Genomic DNA, 18,258 nt, shown 5'->3' on the forward strand with positions numbered 1-18,258 from the left:
TGGTGATGATCCTGGATCTCATCCCACCCGTAGCTCATGTTCGTCATCACCTCTTCGCACCAGCAGTGAGATCTGAGTTTCTCCTCCTGGCCCGTATTTATCCGTGGGGCCCTCGTAACATCTTTTTTTTTTTTAAGTTTATTTTTGAGAGCGAAAAAAAGAGAGGGAGGGCATGGGCAGGGGAGGGGAGGGAGAGAGTCCTCAATCGCACGTGGGGCTCAATCCCATGAGCCATTAGATCATGACCTGAGTTGTGAAGTCAAGAGTTGGACGCTTAGCCCACTGAGCCACCCAGGTGCCCCCCTCGTAATATCTAAGAACATGCTCCTGTCACCAGGATTCAGGGCCATCAGTTTTCTGAGGAGCTCTTCACATTAAAGAGAGAGAATATTGGAGTGCGGTGTTGCGCGCTCAGGATCTGCTCCCATGGGTGCCAGAAGTCCCCTCCCACGAGGGGCAGGGACACCAGTGACCGTGGTGCCAGAGTGACCCCTGTGCTGCGCACGCCCACCGTGGTGGGTCGTTGTGCTCCTTGGCGCAGGACGGGTTCTGGGGTAGCGTCAGGGGCCTGATAGAGTGGGTGCTGCACTCACGGCCGATGTGAGCTCCTCGCTGCGGCCAGACTCTGCCGTTTTATATTCAGCTGGGCGCCACAGAGCGGGTCTCTGCGGTCAGGTCCCTGCAGACCGCACCGTTCTGGTGGCAGCCCTGCACGGGGCCGCCAGCTGCTGGAGCTTCCTGCCCTCTTGCTCTGTCCTGCGGCCGTGGTCCAGGAAGTGAGCGAGCGCGTCCCCTCCGCTGATGCGCCCTGAGACGAGGAGTGGCGCCTCCTGTCCGTCGCCTCAGGTAACTTTACAGCCTTGGCGTGACTCAGGCCTATGTGTCGTGCGCCTCACAGACGAGTCCTGCAGTCCCCACCTTCACCGCCTCCGTCCCGGTCAGGGTGTGCTGGGCAAACGTCGCCTTGGCAGTTCCCCTGGCCTGGCCTTGAGGAGCTCACCGTTGTCGATGCGGGTCACGTGTTAGCAGAGGCGGCCGCGGGGTGACCTGCCAGCCGCACCCCCGGCGCCCGTTGTGCAAACACGCATACTGATGACACGAAACAGCGATTCTGCGTGCTGACTATGCGAATGAAAGAACAAAAGACACAAAATGAGAAAAGACAAAAAGAACGAAGAAAAATTTAAGAACATAGAACAAAGGAAAATAGGAAAAAAATATGGGAAAAACAAAAGAATGGAGACATAAATAAATAAGATGACAGTTTTTTAAAAGGCAGAAGACAAGCTGTCAGGCCCCCAAAAATCCACTTTCTGGGCTCTAAGGACCAAACACCTCGGTGCCGCCAGGGGCCGATGGGGCTGTTTGTGATTCCCTCAGTGGTAACAGCAAGAAGTGTGCTGCGGGCGGCCACGGTCACCCACGGTCACCCACGCTGGGCTGCTCACTCTTTGGTCTCAAGACTTTTGGCCCTTTTTGTTCATTTTAGGCGGGTTACTGGAGACTAATAGTTTATTGAAAATTAAAATCTGGGATCCTTCAGTGGGCTTTTCCTTCCAGTTTGGAAACCTGTGATACTTTCTGGCTTGAAAGACCTCGGTGTCCAAAACCTTCGTTTCCTTTTGCTTGGACTCCGACTGGTCTCAGAATGAAGCGGCAGCTCCGTGTGCATCCCGGTGCTGGAGGAGAGGGTTTTGTGGTGTGGGACACAGTAAGCTGCGTTATCAACATCGGTACAGTTGAGAGGCAGATGGCTTTCGTTCATCTTAGTTTCACCAGTGAGATCACGAGTGGGTGTCTAATCAGGAACCCTGGAGGCCAGAAGGCAGGGGTTGATGTGTTTGTTCAGAGCGTTGAAGGGAAGAAACTGTCCACCAAGACTCCGGTATCCGGTCAAACTGTCCTTCAGAAATGAGGACGAGAGGAAGTTAACCCCAGATAAGCCAAAGTGCAGAGACCATACCAGCGCACCTGGCCTACACGGAGGGAGTCCTTCACCGCGGAAAAGAAAGGACACTAGTCGGTAACTCAAAACCTTACAAATAAAAAAGGATTTCTGGGGGCGCCTGGGTGGCTGAGTCGGTTCAGCGTCCGACTTCGGGTCAGGTCATGATCTCATCGTCTGTGGGTTCGAGCCCCGTGTTGGGCTCTGTGCTGACAGCTAGCTCAGAGCCTGGAGCCTGTCTTCGGATTCTCTCTCTCTGCCCCTCCCCCGCTCACCCTCTGTCTCTGTCTCTCAAAGTAAAATAAAGACAGAAAAAAAAAATAAGGATTTCTGGTAAAAGTAAACACCCGGAAAATTATAAAAGCCAGTACTATTGTAAGTTGCGTTCATAGCTCCACTTTTTGTTTTCTGTGGGATTTAAGAGACTATGTATTTTAAGTTTTTAATGTTTAGTTTTGAAAGAGAAGGGGTATGAGTGGGGGAGAGGCAGAGAGAGGGAGACACAGAATCTGACAGGGTCTGAGCTGTAAGCGCAGAGCCTGACACAGGACTTAAACCATGAGCCATGAGATCATGACCTGAGCCGAAGTTGGGCTCTCAAATGTCTGAGCCACCCAGGCGCCCCTAGTGTGTGTGTGTGTGTGTGTGTGTGTGTGTGTGTAATAATCAGTATTTATTTATTTTGAGAGAGAGTGAGTGTGCAGGCAGGGGGAAGGGCAGAGAGAGCGAGCGGGGGAGAGAGAATACCAAGCAGCCTCTGCATGCTGTCACCATGGAGCCCAGTGTGGGGTTTGATCTCATGAACCATGAAATCATGACCTGAGCTTGAAATCAAGAATTGGAGGACTAAACTGCACAGGCACCCCAGGAGACTAAATATAGTTTTGTAAATTAATGTTTTTGGACACACAGTATATAAAGATGTGACATCAATAACTGAAAGTGGGTTGGGTCAGAGCTGTAAGGGAGCTGAGGTTTTATGTTATTAAAGTTAAGCTGGTGTAAACGCATGTAAGAATGGTACAACTTTAGGATGTTAAGTGAAATCTAGGGGTAATGACAAAGAAAATAGCTATAGAATACACATAAAAGGAAATGAGAAGGTAATTAAATGTTTCACTACAAAAAATCAACTAACGACAGAAGACAGTCATGCAGAATGACAGAAAAGGCTATAAGCTATACAGGACACAAATACCAAAGTGACAGACATAAAGCCTTCCTGATTCTCAGTAATTACTTTAAACGTAAATGCATTAAACTCTCCCGTGTAAAGACAGATGGGCAGATTGGATAGAAAAAAATGTGATCCAGCTATTTGCTGTCTACAGGAGACTCAGTTTAGATCCAAGGACACAAAAAATTTGAATGTGAAAGAGTGGAAAAAGATAATCCATGCAAACGATAACTGAGAGAGAGCTGAAGTGGCTGTACTGATATGAGTCAAGATACATTTTATTTTTTTTTAAATTTTTTAAAAACGTTTTATTTATTTCTAGGAGAGAGGGAGACAGCGTGAGCAGGGGAGGGTCAGAGAGAGAGGGAGTCACAGACAAACAGGTTCCAGGCTCTGAGCTGGCAGCCAGCACAGAGCCCGACGCGGGCCTCGAACCCACGAACTGCGAGGTCATGACCTAAGCGAAAGTCGGACACTTAACCGACTAAGCCACCCAGGCGCCCCGAGTCAAGATAGATTTTAAATCAAAAAAGTTTACAAGAGACAAAGAAGGACATACATTAATAAATGTTCAGTACAGCAAGAAGAGAAAATAATGGTAAACATTTACACATCTGATAATGGCGCAAAAATCGATAGAACCGAAGGGAGAAAGAGACAGTTTTACAGGGATGTTGGAGAGTGGTAGAACCAGAGAGAAAGTGGGTGAGGAACTAGAGAACTGGAATGACAGTAACCCAGCCAGACCTAACCGACCCCACCCAGCAGCACACATCCTTCTCAAGGGCACACACGGCCTTCTCCAGGACACACCTGCTGTTAGACCTCAGTTTAAGTCTCAGTAGATTGTGCAAGGTAGATATCATACAAAATGTCTTTTCTGACCACAATATTGAGATAAAGTTAGAAATCGGTCACGGGATACAGCACCTGGTTGGTTTAGTCAGTTAAACATCTGACTCTTGATCTCAGTTCGCATCTTGATCTCAGGGTTGTGAGTTCAAGCCCCGCATTGGGCTCCATGCTGGGTGCAAATCCTACTTAAAAGGAAATCAGAGGAGTAAAACTGGAAAATTCACAGATTTGTGGATATTAAAGAACACACTCTTAACCAATGGGCCAAAGAGGAAATCACAAGGGAAATTTTTAAACACTCCGACTAATTAAATGAAAACTCAGTATACCAGAACTTCGGAATATAGCATAGCAGAGCTAAGGGGGAAATTTATGACTGTGAAAAAGAAGAAACCTCTCCAATCACCAAACAACCTAACTTTATTTTCTAAGGAACTGGGAGGAAAAAAAAAAAAAAAGAACCAACCAAAGCCAAAGCTAGTGGAAAGAAAGGAAATCATAAAGATTAGAACAGATAAACTTTTAGCAAGCTTGACTAAGGGGAACAAAAGCTCATGTTACTACAATCTGAAATGAATTTTGTGGGGATGTTACTATCAATTCTGCAGGAAAAAAGGATTATAAGAGAGTTATGTGAACACCTATACACCAGTGGATTTAGTAACCTGGATGAAATTAATAATTTCTAGGAATATAAACTACCAAAACTGACTCAATAAAAAATTACCCTTGTCAAGTAAGAAAGTGAAGTCAGTTGTCTAGAACCTCCCAACAAAGAAAAGCCCTGGACCTGATGATGTCTTCTTTGGTGAATGCATTTAAAGAACTAGTATGATTCTCAGATTCTTCCCCAAAATCAGAGGGTGGAACGCTATGATGCCGGCATTGCTCTGGTACCGGAGCCAGGCAAACGCTGCAAGAGAAGGAAAACTACCGGGGGGGTTGAAAAATCCTGAACAGTTACCAGCAAATGAAATTTATCAGCATATTGAAAGGATTATATACTCGAGGGTGATTTCCCATATTGAAAAAGTGATCAGTTTACACAGCATACAGCAAGCACCGTGTACGTGAACAGAAGAAGAGGAACACCGACAGTAAACACACATGATCGTCTCAACTGATATAAAAAAAAAGGCTGACAAAATTCAGTTTCTCATGACTCAAAACACTAGAAATAGAAGGCAGTTACTTCAACATCATAAAAGCCATATGTGAATAGCGCACAGTGCACATCATAGTGTTGAGAGGCTGATAGCGTTTCCTCTTAGGTCAGGAACAAGGCAGGGATGCCCACTGCCACCACTTGTGTTCATAATGGTACTGGTGGAAGTTCTAGCCTGACCAGTTTGGCAAGAAGAAATAAAAGGCATCCAAATGGGAGAGGAAAGAGTAAAATTATTTTTGTTGTGATATGATCTCATACATGTAGACTATCTAAAGAGTTCCTATCATAAGTAAGTAAATAAAAACCTGTTAGAGCTAATAAACTAATCCAGCAGTTACAGGATAGAAAATGAACACACAAAACCCAGTTGCATTTCTATGTACTAATAACCAACTCTCCAAAACGAAAACTAAGAAAATAGTTTCACTTAAAACAGCATCAAAAAGAATAAAATTAGCTTGTTAGGAAAGACAAATACCATGATTTCACTCACATGTGGCATCTAAGAAATAAATGAGCAAAGGCAAAAAAAGAAACAAGGCGACTTTTTTTTTTTTTTTTTTTTTTACATTTTTTAAAACGTTTTATTTCTGAGAGAGAGCGAGAGACAGCATGAACAGGGAAGGGTCAGAGAGGGAGACACAGAATCCAAAGCAGGCTCCAGGCTCTGAGCTGTCAGCACAGAGCCCAATGCGGTGCTCGAACCCACGAACTGTGAGATCATGACCTGAGCCGCGGTCCAGCGCTCAACCGACTGAGCCACCCAGGCGCCCCAGAAGGCGCCTCTTAATTATAGAGGAGAAACTGATGGCCACCAGAGGGGATGCGCGTGGGGAGATGGGTGAAGTGGGTGATGGGGATCAAGGAGGGCACTTGTAGTCGTGAGCACTGGTTACGTATGGAAGCGTTGAATCACTCTATTGTACACCTGAAACTAGTATAAGACTGTTAACTGTACTGGAATTTAAAATAAAAAAATAAAAAATTAACTTGATACGTGAAAGACCTGTAAACTGAAAACCATAAAACTGCTCAAAAAATGGAAGGAAGATGTAAATAGATATCTCATGTTTTTGGTTTAGAAACTTAATATATGAACTCAAAGCCATCTACAGATTCAGTGCAATCTTTATTAAAATCTCAATGACCTCTTTTTGCAGAAATAGAAAATGCATTCTAAAATTTATATAGAAAATCATGGGATCCTGAAGTGTCAAAACAATCTTGAAAGCTCAAAATTAAGTGGGAGGTGTCCCACTGCTGATTTCAAAACTTACTACAAAGTTACAATAAAACATTGTTGATACTGGCATATGGATACACGTGTAGACCAATGGAATATAGAGCCCAGAAATTGACCTTCACATACATGGTCAGTTGGACTTCCACAGAGGTGCTAAGTCCACCTAGTGGTAAAAGGACAGCGTCTTCAACAAATGGTGACGGTACTGGAAAACCCGTACCTGCCAAAGAATGAACTTGACCCTTACTGTCACTGTGCAGAAAACTTAAAACTAATTTTAAGTAGTTTGCCCACCCATTGGGGCGCCTGGGTGGTTCAGTCTGTTAAGCGTCTGACTTCGGCTCAGGGCATGATCTCGTGGTTCGTGAGTTCAAGCCCCGTGTCGGACTCTGTGCTGGTAGCTCAGCCTGGAGGCTGCTTAGGATTCTGTGTGTCTCTCTCTCTGCCCCTTCCCCACTCGTGCTCACTCACTCTCAAAAAATGAACAAACGTTAAAAAATTTTAAAACTAATCAAAGACTTTAAGGGTTAAAACTAATAGAGTTCTTAGAAAAAAACATAAGGGACATTTTTGTGCATGGATTTGACAGTGATTTTGTAAATGTGACACCAAAAGTACAGACAGCAACAGGAAAAACAGGTAAATTGGATTTCCTCAAAATTAAAAAAATTCTGTGCTTGAGAGGACACCATCAGGAGTAAAAAGACAAGCCTCTGGATGAGAGAAAATACCTGTAAACCATACATCTAATGAGGCGTTAATGTTCAGAATATTTGAAGAACTCCTACAGCTTGAGGCGCCTCACTGCCTCAGTCGGTCGTGTGTGCAACTCTTGATCTCACAGCACTGAGTTCAGGCCCCATGTTGGGCATGGAGCTACTTAAACACACACACAAAACTCCTACAACTCCGCAACAAACAGCACGATTCAGCATGGGCACGGGACCTGAATAATTTCTTCAAAGAAAATATGCAAATGGACTAGCCCCCCCCCCCCAAAACGCACATCACTAATCATTGGGGAAATAGAAGTTAAACCAGCAGCGAGATGCCACCTCACATTGACTGTGATGGCTCCTGAGTCCTTTTTTTAATGTTAATGTATTTATTCTGAGAGAGAGTATGAGTTGGGGAGGGGCCGAGAGAGAAGGAGAGAGAGAATCGCAAGCAGGCTCCGTGCTGTCAGCACAGAGTCGATGAGGGGCTCCATCCCACGAACTGTGAGATCATGATCTGAGCCAAAACCGGGAGCCAGACGGACGCGCAGTCACCTGAGCCACCCAGGGCGCGCCCCCCCCCCCCCCCCCCCCCCCCCGTGATGGCCGTGATTTAAAAAACAACAGGAGGTGAAATAGAACCTCTCGGGTTTGCCACCGAGAAGGGAGGGAGTGCCGGTGCTACGGGAAGCGGTTTGGGGGCGCCTGAAGAGCTGAAACCGGGGATTCCTTGATGTGTGGGCAGAACCACTCTTAGGTACAACCCGGAAGATTTGAAAACAGGATCTCGGAACAGATATTCCTACACCGTTGTTCGTCGGAGAATTATTCACAGCAGTCAGAAAGTAGGAATAACCCACATCATCAACAGGTAAAAGGATGAGCAGAATTTGTTGTTTAAGTGCAGCGGTGTATTATTCACTGTACGAAGGAATGAAGTTCTGTGCACGCCACAGCATGGATGAACCTTGAAGACGTACGGAGCTGAGCCAGACACGAAAGGACAAATGCTGTATGATCCCACTTCGCGAGCTATTTAGAAAAGGAAAATTCATGGACACAAAGTGGAGATCACTAGGGGCCAGGGGAGCGGCCTGGGGAGCTCTTGCGTGATCTGTATGGGGTTTCCGCTTGCTGTGATGAAAAAGTTCTGGAAGTAGATGGTGGTGATGTTGCACCACAGTGTGATGTTCTTACAAAAGAGGAAATTAAGATCAGTATCTTCTCTTCATACAAACTCTTCCTCTCAAATAAAGCCAGACTGCGCCTTAATGGACAGATTTCTGCCCTTGAAATATGATTTCATAGTTACTTTGAGGTTTGTAAGCAGCAACAGGGAAACTGAGAAGCTCTATTCTAATTTTTTTTTTAATGTTTTGTTTATTTCTGAGAGAGAGAGCAAGCGACAGCATGAGCAGGGGAGGGTCAGAGAGAGAGGGAGATACAGAATCTGAAGCAGGTTCCAGGCTGTGAGCACAGAGTCTGATGCGGGGCTCGAACCCATGAACCGTGAGATCATGACCTGAGCCGAAGTTGGATGCTTAACCGACTGAGCCACCTAGGTGCCCTGAGAAGCTCTATTCTAAACAAACGGTCCTAATCAAGGAAGAATAAACTTACGTAAACTGATTTGCCACCCCGTAGCGTGCTCAGCCGCGCAGCGTGGTGCGGGAGGAAAGCACATAGTTGTGGCATGTGGAATGTTCATCCCTTTTCCTTTTTGATCAGCGTAGTTGTGTCCTTCACCTTGAGTTACTCTTCAGCAGGGATCTCTCTAAATGTCGTCTGAAGCAAGCTGCCCATCGGTGATCCGGTTTGGCAGGTGGATCTTTATCTTGTGCAAATCGTGCGAGCATAGTTTCGGTCCTGTTAAGTCTACTCTTCAGTAGTGTAACCTTTCAAGTAGAAGCAGTGTTGCGAAACTTTGGCACTTCTGTTCCTTAGCATTTCCTGCCGGGCCCGAACTTGAGCACCACAGTTCCTCATTTTACCCGACTCCGTTAGCTTTTGTGCCTGCCCCCCGCCTGGCGGCTCATTTTATGTGTCGGCCTGACTGGGGCCGGGACGCGCGCTTATTTGGGTACGACGTCACTCTGGCTGTATCAGTGAGGGTCTTTCTGGATGAGATGAGCACTTGAGTGTGTAGACTGAGCGGCGCATGTCGCCCTCGCCCGGTCCGTAGGGCCCTCACTGGAACGAAGGCTGAGCGCGAGAGAACTCACTCCGTCTGCTGTTCTCCTGCCTCTCACCCCGCCTGGGTCCTCGGCTGGCGGCTCTCCTGCTTGTCGGGCCCTCAGCCCACCCGTCTCGGGACTCCTTGGCCTCCATAATCACGTGAGCTGCTTCCTTGTAATAAGTGTCATATATGTAAATTTTATGTATGTATGTGTATTCTCGTGTGTGTGTTTATGTGATCGTATATATTATTACATATATAAATCTCATATATACGAAGTGTATTTTTTAAGTTTATTTTTAGCAACATACTTTTTTTTTTTAATTTTTTTTTAATGTTTTATTTATTTCTAGGAGAGAGAGAGAGACAGCGTGAGCAGGGGAGGGTCAGAGAGAGAGGGAGTCACAGACTGAAACAGGCTCCAGGCTCTGAGCTGGCAGTCAGCACAGAGTCCGACGCGGGGCTCGAACCCACGAACCGCGAGATCATGACCTAAGCGAAAGTCGGACGCTTAACCGACTAAGCCACCCAGGCGCCCCTATACTTTTTTTTTTTTAAGTTTATTTTCAGAGAGGGAAAGAGCAAGCAGGGGAGAGGTAGAGGGAGACAGAATCCCAAGCGCTGTCAGTGCAGAGCCTGATGCGGGGCTCGAACTCACAACCTGTGAGATCATGACCTGAGCCGAGATCAAGAATCCGATGCTTTGCTGACGGAGCCACCCAGGTGCCCCTTTACATCGTATTTTAAATGTCGCTGGAAGGTAACGGGCAAAATAGGGGCTTTTATGATGCCAGCAGAGCCATTCAGTTCCGTTCTCCTCCTTGGTGAACCTGCTGCTTCTGTGTTTCGGGAGAACCCTGACTAATGAACTTGGCATTCGTAGCGTCACTCTTTCCTAGAGTCAGGCCCCAAGGTGTCCTTTACATGGCTCTGTGTGTCGGATGGTTCTTAGAAGTCAGGAGCTAGCGCCTGCTTTGTGAACAGCCACGGGTACTCTGGCAGAAAGTTAGTCACCTCGCCCTAAAGTCACCTGGCCCACAGGCTTTTGCTAGTTAAGCCTTGAATACAAGTGAGGAAGTTCCACCCAGCAACCGTGACAGAAGTGAGGTGTAGAAATGAGAGGATCGGTTGCTTTTGGGAGTGAGAGCTATAGGAAAACACCCCGTCTCCAGGCTAACGGACTCAAACCGTGTGGGAATAGTGGTAACTGAAAGCCTCTAAAAGCTCGTCGTGTTTGTAGGAGCGGCAGGACACCGGCGCGTCGCCCTCTGCGGTCCGTCCCTGCGGACTTCACGTGAGGTGTGTGCACGTGCGGCGGCCGGTCGTGTACCAGGCCGCTTACCTGCTTACACGTGGCTGCTCCCTGCAGCCCTGAGAGTGGGCAGGAAGTCTCTCTCTCCCATGTGAAGAAGGAAATCGGATTGTAGATGCAAGGATTTGTTTGTAAAGCTGGTAAGGTTAAAATGGTAAATTGCATGTTCTGCATATTTTGCCACAGTAAGTCATAATGTAAATTATAATAAAGTAAGTGCTTTCTATAACTTTATGCTAGTAAATTTGAAAACCTGTTGGGGTGAGGATACTCTTGGCAATATTGAGCTGCAAATGATGGGTCAGTGTGTTCTAGGCTGCAGGTAGGTTTTGTTGTGTGGAGATTAAAGATGAAAAAGGCTGAGGCGGAAAGGACAAGGGAAGGGAAAACAGCGGAAACGTTAAGGATTTCTGCTCACTGTTCCTCAAGAGTTAGCAGGAATGTTCACCAGGGCGCCTGGGTAGCTCCGTCGGTTACGCATCCAACTCTCGATTTTGGCTCGGGTCATGCTGTGAGATGGAGCGCCACACCTCTTCGTCGGGCTCCGTGCCGGGCATGGAGCCTGCTTGAGACGCGCTCTCGCTCTCCCTCCGCCCCTCCCCTGCTTGTGCTGGTACTCTCATTCTCTCTAGGGGGGAAAAAAAAGTTTACTAGGATTTGTTCCCTTTCGAGCTCTTCTGCTTCATTGCAGTACACTAAGCAAACCGTGTTATTTAGTATTCTTTGTTACAAACCCCTCCCACACTTCTTAACTTTCTGAAGTCTTATCACGGGCACAACCCTCTAAAACAGAACCAAAAAGGAGGGAATTGTATAGAAGCAAAGGAGTACTTAAATCTGAGTGAGTGGGGAGGCCTTCTTGTCTTGGGGGAGCCTGTCAGCTGGCTAAGCACCCCTGAACCCCTGAAGTACTTGGGAAGGTTTTGCTCGAGGCACTTCTGCATGTCGAAGGCCCTTGGCAGGTCTGACAGCCACGGTGAAGTTGGGGGGTCCTGGGTTACGGGTCAGAAACTGTAACCAGATTGTGATCTGGTCCGAGGCCCTGCTCACACAGCACTGCTTCAGGGAGCCACTCTTCCTCTGGTGAGGAGCAGCCGTCTCTTTCTAAAATGTTCTATTATGGGGGGCCTGGGTGGCTCAGTCAGTTGAGCGGCTGACTCCGTCTCAGGTCAGGATCTCACAGTTTGTGGGTTCGAGGCCTGCATCAGGCTGTGCGCTGACATCTCAGAGCCTGGAGCCTTCTTCATGTTCTCTGTCTCCTCGTCTCTGCCCCTTCCCCACTCATGCTGTCTGTCTGTCTCTCTCTCAAAAATAAACATTAAAAAAAATTTTTTTTTTTAATTAAAATAAAATGTTCTGTTAAGGGGCACCTGAGCGGATCAGGCATTTAAGCGTTCGACTCTTGGTTTCAGCTCAGGTCATGGTCTCACGGTTTGTGGGTTTGAGCCCCGCGTTGGCCTCTGCTCTGACAGCAGGGAACCTGCTTGGGATTCTCTCTCCCTCTCTCTCTGCCTCTCCCCTGCGTGTGCGCTGTCTCTCTCTCTCTAAACATTTAATAAACTGTTCTATTATGAAAAAATTCAAGTAAATAGAATCACAAAATACATAAACACACTACTACCTGATTTCAGCAGCTGCTCCTTGAGCAGAGCAGGGGGTTAGGGTACCGATTCCCCACGTGGTCGAATTCAAGTATAACTTCTGACTCCCTATTAGTAGATGACTAGTGACCAGAGCCCCACCCATAAACACTTGTATGTTACATGTATTATACGTTGTGTTCTTCTAATGAAATAACCTAGAGAAAAGAAAATGTTACGAAAAGAGAGAAGATATATTTACAGTGCTGTGCTGTAAAAAGTACGCATGGAAGTGGACCCACGCAGTTCAAACCTGTGGTGTTGAAAGGTCAAGACTGTTTGCTCTCTCTGTCCTTTTGGTTGACCTAATACAAAGTAAAGTAGTATGAACCATGACCTTTCACCCCTAAACGCTCAAGTCTTTTCATCTAGAGTGTGATCCCTTTCCCTCCTCCCTTTTATGTCATTGACTTTGGAAAGATGGAGCCAATTGTCTTAACAGAATGTTCCAGGTTCTGGGTTTGGCTGGTTGCATCCTTTGATGTTCAGTGCTCCTCTAGCCCTGGTATTTCTGGTGCACTGGAAAGTACATCTGAGCTTGGGTAAATTAGGTCTTGTGTTTTTGACAAGAATATTTTGTAATGTCTGATCGTCCCACCATTGGTGAAGGTTAAGTTTAGTCGCTGTGTGAGGACGGTCCCGGTTCTGAAGCAGGCCCCAGGCTCTGAGCACAGCAGTGTTAATGTTGCTTTTCTGCATGTGCGAGTCGAGAGGCCAGTTGAAGACAGAAGTTTGTTCAGTTTGGGAGGCGTTATTTGCGTTACTCATGGACGGGAGAAGGAGCTGGAAGGCCTTTCCAGGTGAAAGCAGTGTCGGCCGGTAGAGTCAGAAGTGGAAACGTCATCGCGTGGTGTGTGGTGGTGGCGGTCCCTGCCCTGCCCGTCGCTCACGTGGACCCTCACGGGGACCGGCTGAGACGACCTCCGGCAAGGGCAAGGGCAAGGGCGCTGGGGAGACCCCGGGGCCTGCCGCGGGGAAGGTTGCCCTCCCTGGGGAGCACCTGTGCGCCTTCTCCTCTCTCCTCGCTGTCGGACTTTCCTAGGTTGTCTGAGGGCCCAAATTGTTTCCTTGCTGGGAGTTGGCACTGTGTTCACCAGCTGGTACCATTTGGGCCGTTTCCTGAATGCTTGCGTGCAAGTTTTGTGTGGACAGGTTACGTTTCGTTCCTCTTGGGTTCGTGTCTAGGGCTGGAATTGCTGGGTCATAAGGTGACTCTATGTTTAACTTTGTTTTTTTAAGGTTTATTTGTTTACTTTTGAGAGAGAAAGAGAGTGCAGAGGGGCAGTGAGAGGGGTACAGAGGATCTGAAACGGGCTCCGTGCCGACAGCACAAACCGTGAGCTCGTGACATGAGCCGGAGTCGGATGCCTGCCTGCCTGAGCCCCCCCGGCGCCCCTGTGTGTAGCTTTAGGGACTGGCAGCCTTTTGCAGAGCGGCCGCACAGGTTTCCCTTCGCGCCGGCAGTGTGGGACTTCCGGTGTCCCCACTTGCTCCTCGGCACTTGTTTCTGTGTGTCCTTTCGATTGCAGTCATCCTAGCGGATAGGAAGTGTGCCCTTCTGTTCTTTCCACTGACACCTGGGGCTGACTTGCCTTGCCTGGCGCCGCTTAGCCACGCCGCGTGCCGGCGCTGGAGCCACTGGGAGTGGAATGAGCTCCGTGGAATCTGGGTGCTTCGGCTCCTCCTGGGGATGGACAGCTTCAGCGAGTGAGTTGCTCACCTCTAGGCCGATCAGGAGTTGCTGGGTTTGGTTCACCGTACAAGAGGGATGCTCCTAGTAGGAGCCGGGGCCGGAGGGGGGGCGGGGAGAGGCAGGTTACAGAGGAAGGGGAATGTGGTTGTGATTACCAAACAGACCGAGGGGGGCCGGGGCCACGCCTGGGAGGGCTCTAAGAGTTAGCCCGAGGAGCTCTGACTTGGGGAGCTCACCTTATGCATGACGTTATGTAGCCAAGCAGGGGGACTCTGGTGTGGGGCTACGAAGATAAAGTGCAGGAAGGAATGAGGATTCCCAGTGAGGTTGTGCCAATGAAAAGGAGAGGCTCGGGGGTCGTTAGTTACAGTAGGACTGGATCAGATGTAATGCTTAGAGTAAAGGAGCGTAGGAGATAGTTGTGAGTCTGAGCACAGACTTGGGTGGGTGGAAGGTTTCTGTATGTGGTGTGACTTTAGATGCCAGCAGGACCAGCGTGTGTGCATCCGGTAAGTAAGAGAAGCCTAAACCGGAATCTGGATTTGATGTCCTGAATGAGGTGCGAACCAAAGCATCACAAGGTCGCCACTTCTTCTGTGTCATCCCCTCAAATATCTGCAGGTAGCCTCCGATTACCTTCTCTCTTTTTGTAAGCGTATTTATTTTGAGAGAGAGAAAGGGAGGGAGGGAGAGAGAGAGAATGAATCCCAAGCAGGCTCCACCCTGTCAGTGCACGAACTCAGGAACCTTGAGATCATGACCTGAACCAAAGTCAAGAGTTGGACACTTAACCACTGAGCCACCCAGATGCCCCTGTTACCTTCTCTATTTTTAAAACACCTTGATTGAGGATAATTGCCATCTAGCAAGTGTGTGTCTGCTTTATGTATGTGCACGTCCTGCGGAGGTACTTTTGGGGGAGAAGTGTCTGCTGCCTTTGACTCAACATCATCATTTTGAGATTCATCCATGTTGCATATATCTATAGTTTATTCGTTTTTATTTATTTTCAATTAAAATTTTTTTGATGTTTATTTTTGAGAGAGAGAGAGAGCGAGCACACAAGTAGGGAAGGGGTAGAGAGAGAAAGTGACACAGAGTCTCAAACGGGCTCCAGGCTCTGAGCTGTCAGCACAGAGCTCTACGTGGGGCTCGAACTCATGAACCATGAGATCATGACCTGAGCCGCAGTCGGTCACTCAACTGACTGAGCCACCCAAGCGCCCCTAGTTTTTTAATTTTGTATTCTTGAGACAGAGCACGAGCAGGTAAGGGGCAGAGAGAGAGAGAGAGAGAGGGAGACGCAGAATCCAAAGCAGGCTCCAGGCTCTGAGCTGGCAGCACAGAACCCGACTCAGGGCTCGAAGTCACGAACCTTAAGATCATGACTTGAGCCAAAGTCAGATGCTCACCTGACTGAGCCCCCAGGCGCCCCAACCCCTTTTCATACATAGCTGGAAGGCTACTCTGTTAGGTAGCTGTGTCACAGTGTGTGTGCCCGTCCTGCAGCTGAGGGGCATTTGCCTCCAGGTTTTGGCTGTTAAGCCTCCTGTGAACATTTGTGTACAAGTTTTTGGACGTGTGCTCTCATTTCACTTGGATGGACACTTCGGAGGGAAATTGCTAGGTCACCTTTTTAAGGTACATTTTAGTGGTTTTCAGTATTTTCACAGGATTGGGCAACCACCATCTGTTTGATTCCAGAACATATTTCCATCACCCCAAAATGTATGTGGAACTTTTAAGGCAGTTTTGCTGCCCTCCAGGCCCACCAGCAGTATCGCTCCACAACCTCCACTTGGTGTGGCCATTTGAGAATTTTTTAGCCATTCGAACAGGTGGTTAGTGGTATCTCATGGTTTTAGTTTGCATTTCCCTAGCGAGTAATAATGTGGATCATCTTTTCACATGTTCTTCATCCTTGATGAAGTATCTGGTGAGTCTTTTGCCTATAGAGTTGTTTTTGTATTGAATTTTAGAGTTCTTTATATGTTCTCGTTATAGGTCTAATCTTGGTGAAGTCCAGTTTGTCTGGATAAATGTTGGCTGCAGATCTCTGGGCGTGCTGGGCTCCGGCGTGAAGGTGTAGCTGCGGAGTCCGTCCGCCCCTTCACAGTGTGAGGACTGCTCTGTCTACTCTCTTCGGGTCCACCCCTTGCTTTGCTAGAAGGAATCCTGTTGAGCTTGAGAGGAGGAGCCTTTTTTTTTTTTTAATTTATTTCTGCGAGAGAGAGAGAGAGAGACAGCGTGAGCAGGGGAGGGTCAGAGAGAGAGGGAGACACAGACTCTGAAACAGGCTCCAGGCTCTGAGCTGGCAGTCAGCACAGAGCCCGACGCGGGGCCCGAACCCACGAAACGCGAGATCGTGACCTGAGCCGAAGTCGGCCGCTCAACCAACTGAGCCCCCCGGGCGCCCCGAGAGGAGGAACCTTTTAATCAGTGGCTACTACATGCTCTTCTTTTCTAAGCCTCTCTTGTGTTCTTGCCCCGGCCACTTAGATATTGCCAGTTCTCAGGTCTTTTAGGTCTTTGAGTTCTTCCGCCTTCCGCCTGGAGCCCGGTCTCCTCTCTTCCCTCCTCAGTCCCTAAGGAGAACTGCATTCGGTTGAACACCATCCATTCTCGTGGCCCGTTCGCATCATCTAGCTTCCATCTTGGAGGCCTTTCTCTGGCACGTTGGTATCTGAGGGCTGCGTTTGTTTGTCGCAGATGCTCCTTTCTTGACTGGACTCTTGCTGCTGCTTTTCTTAATGTTAAGAAAAGGATATGTTTTAATTTCCAGTTCTTGGCTCATCTCAACAAGAAGAGTGAAGACTAAAACCTGTTCTGTGGTTAATTGCACTGCTCAGAGGGCGGTCTCACGGCACACTGAGCTGGAGAATGCTGCACGTACTGGGTTAGAACGGGACTCACCCCAGTTTACCAGGAACCCGTAACAGGTCCAGGAATTCGGGAGGTGGGGAAATAGTGAGCTCAGGAGTACCGAGCTGCCTCCACTTAACGGTAACAGACCAGAAGTTGGCGTGGCTGGTTCCCTCATTCTCATCCTTCGTGGAAGCGCAGGAAGATAAACCTGTGCACTTCTTACAGATTTAGGAATTCAGTAGAAGACCCAAGGAGGAGATTATTTACCTCAACTTGCACAGGTAGTTAACTTCAAGGCCCTGATTTGAACCAGAGCCTCTCCGGTCCCAAAGCCCTTGGTTGGTCTGTTATCGCAGAGTCCCTCTTGCATCTGCATAAGGAGCAGATCTGAGCCCTTTTGGGGGAAAGAGCATTGAGAGCGCCACCGAAGCCTTAGCGTTCGGCCAGCCTCGTACGCCCAGCCGGGGCCTCTTAGGGGTCTCATCGCTCCTCAGATTCTCTCCTGAAGAGCGTTGCTTTTTACCTCTGAGGATGAAATAAACACACTTAAAACTTTGTTAGAAATGGGGCGCCTGGGTGGCTTAGTCGGTTAAGCGTCCGACGTTTGCTCAGGTCATGATCTCGTGGTTCGTGGGTTGGAGCCCCGCGTCGGGCTCTGTGCTGACTGCCAGCTCAGAGCCTGGAGCCTGTTTCAGTCTGTGACTCCCTCTCTCTCTGACCCTCCCCTGCTCACTCTCTCTCTCTCTCTCTCTCCTAGAAATAAAAAAAAAAATTAAAAAACAAGAAACTTTGTTAGAAATGTTAGTTGTTAAGTCTGTGATAGTTTTCAAGAAAAGGTAGCGTCATGACCGTTAGTTAAATATGAAACAAACACATCAAAGATTTTGCTTAACTCAGAAAGGGGGAAAATGTTGGAACCAGTTCTAAAAAGAATAGAAAAACCTGAGTGTAGGTCAGTAAAGTTGAAAGGAACCTGCAAATGAACACAAAACTGGCTCTTCCCCAGGGGAAAAGAGACTTTAGCTAAAATCTGTGTATCCATAAACACAGATCTGCACTCCCGTAAAGCTCTACAGCTTACAGCGAGTTGGTCACACACAGGCACTGGAAGGCTAGAGTCGGCCCAGGAGGAAGTGCTCTAGATTTAGAGCCTAAATACTGCATAGTTTCCTGCTGGCAACATCCATGCTGTTTTTAATTTCAAGCTTACTTACAGAATATGAGACTCTATCATACTGTTCTGTCTACTTTATTTTCTTTCATATTAACTTTTTAAAAAGCCTATTTAAGACTGGTTTGGGTGAGGAGGCTTCAGACTTAATGTATTCGTGTATTTTGGAGACATGAAGTATGAGCTTTATTTTATTTTATTTTGTTTTATTTTTTTTTAAATTTTTAATGCTTTTTATTTATTTCTAGGAGACAGAGAGAGAGACAGCGTGAGTAGGGGAGGGTCAGAGAGAGAGGG

At 47.6% G+C, this 18,258-nt stretch overlaps 1 protein-coding gene across 2 annotated transcripts in view; it reads left to right on the plus strand.

Moving 5' to 3' along the window:
- Window positions 1-18,258, plus strand: part of RAB7A (RAB7A, member RAS oncogene family) — a 69,086-nt gene that overhangs the window by 18,604 nt on the left and 32,224 nt on the right. The window contains exon 1 of one of the 2 annotated variants that reach the window (XM_039248610.1): window positions 9,212-9,438. The exons of the other annotated variant lie outside the window; for it this stretch is intronic. The gene's annotated coding sequence lies outside the window, so the exon portion shown is untranslated. Of the gene's footprint in view, window positions 1-9,211; window positions 9,439-18,258 lie in introns of those variants that run through there. 2 annotated transcript variants of the gene reach the window in all.

Source organism: Hyaena hyaena, unplaced genomic scaffold, assembly GCF_003009895.1.
Source record: "Hyaena hyaena isolate Hyena2069 unplaced genomic scaffold, ASM300989v1 scaffold_316, whole genome shotgun sequence".
Classification (NCBI taxonomy): Eukaryota; Metazoa; Chordata; class Mammalia; order Carnivora; family Hyaenidae; genus Hyaena; species Hyaena hyaena.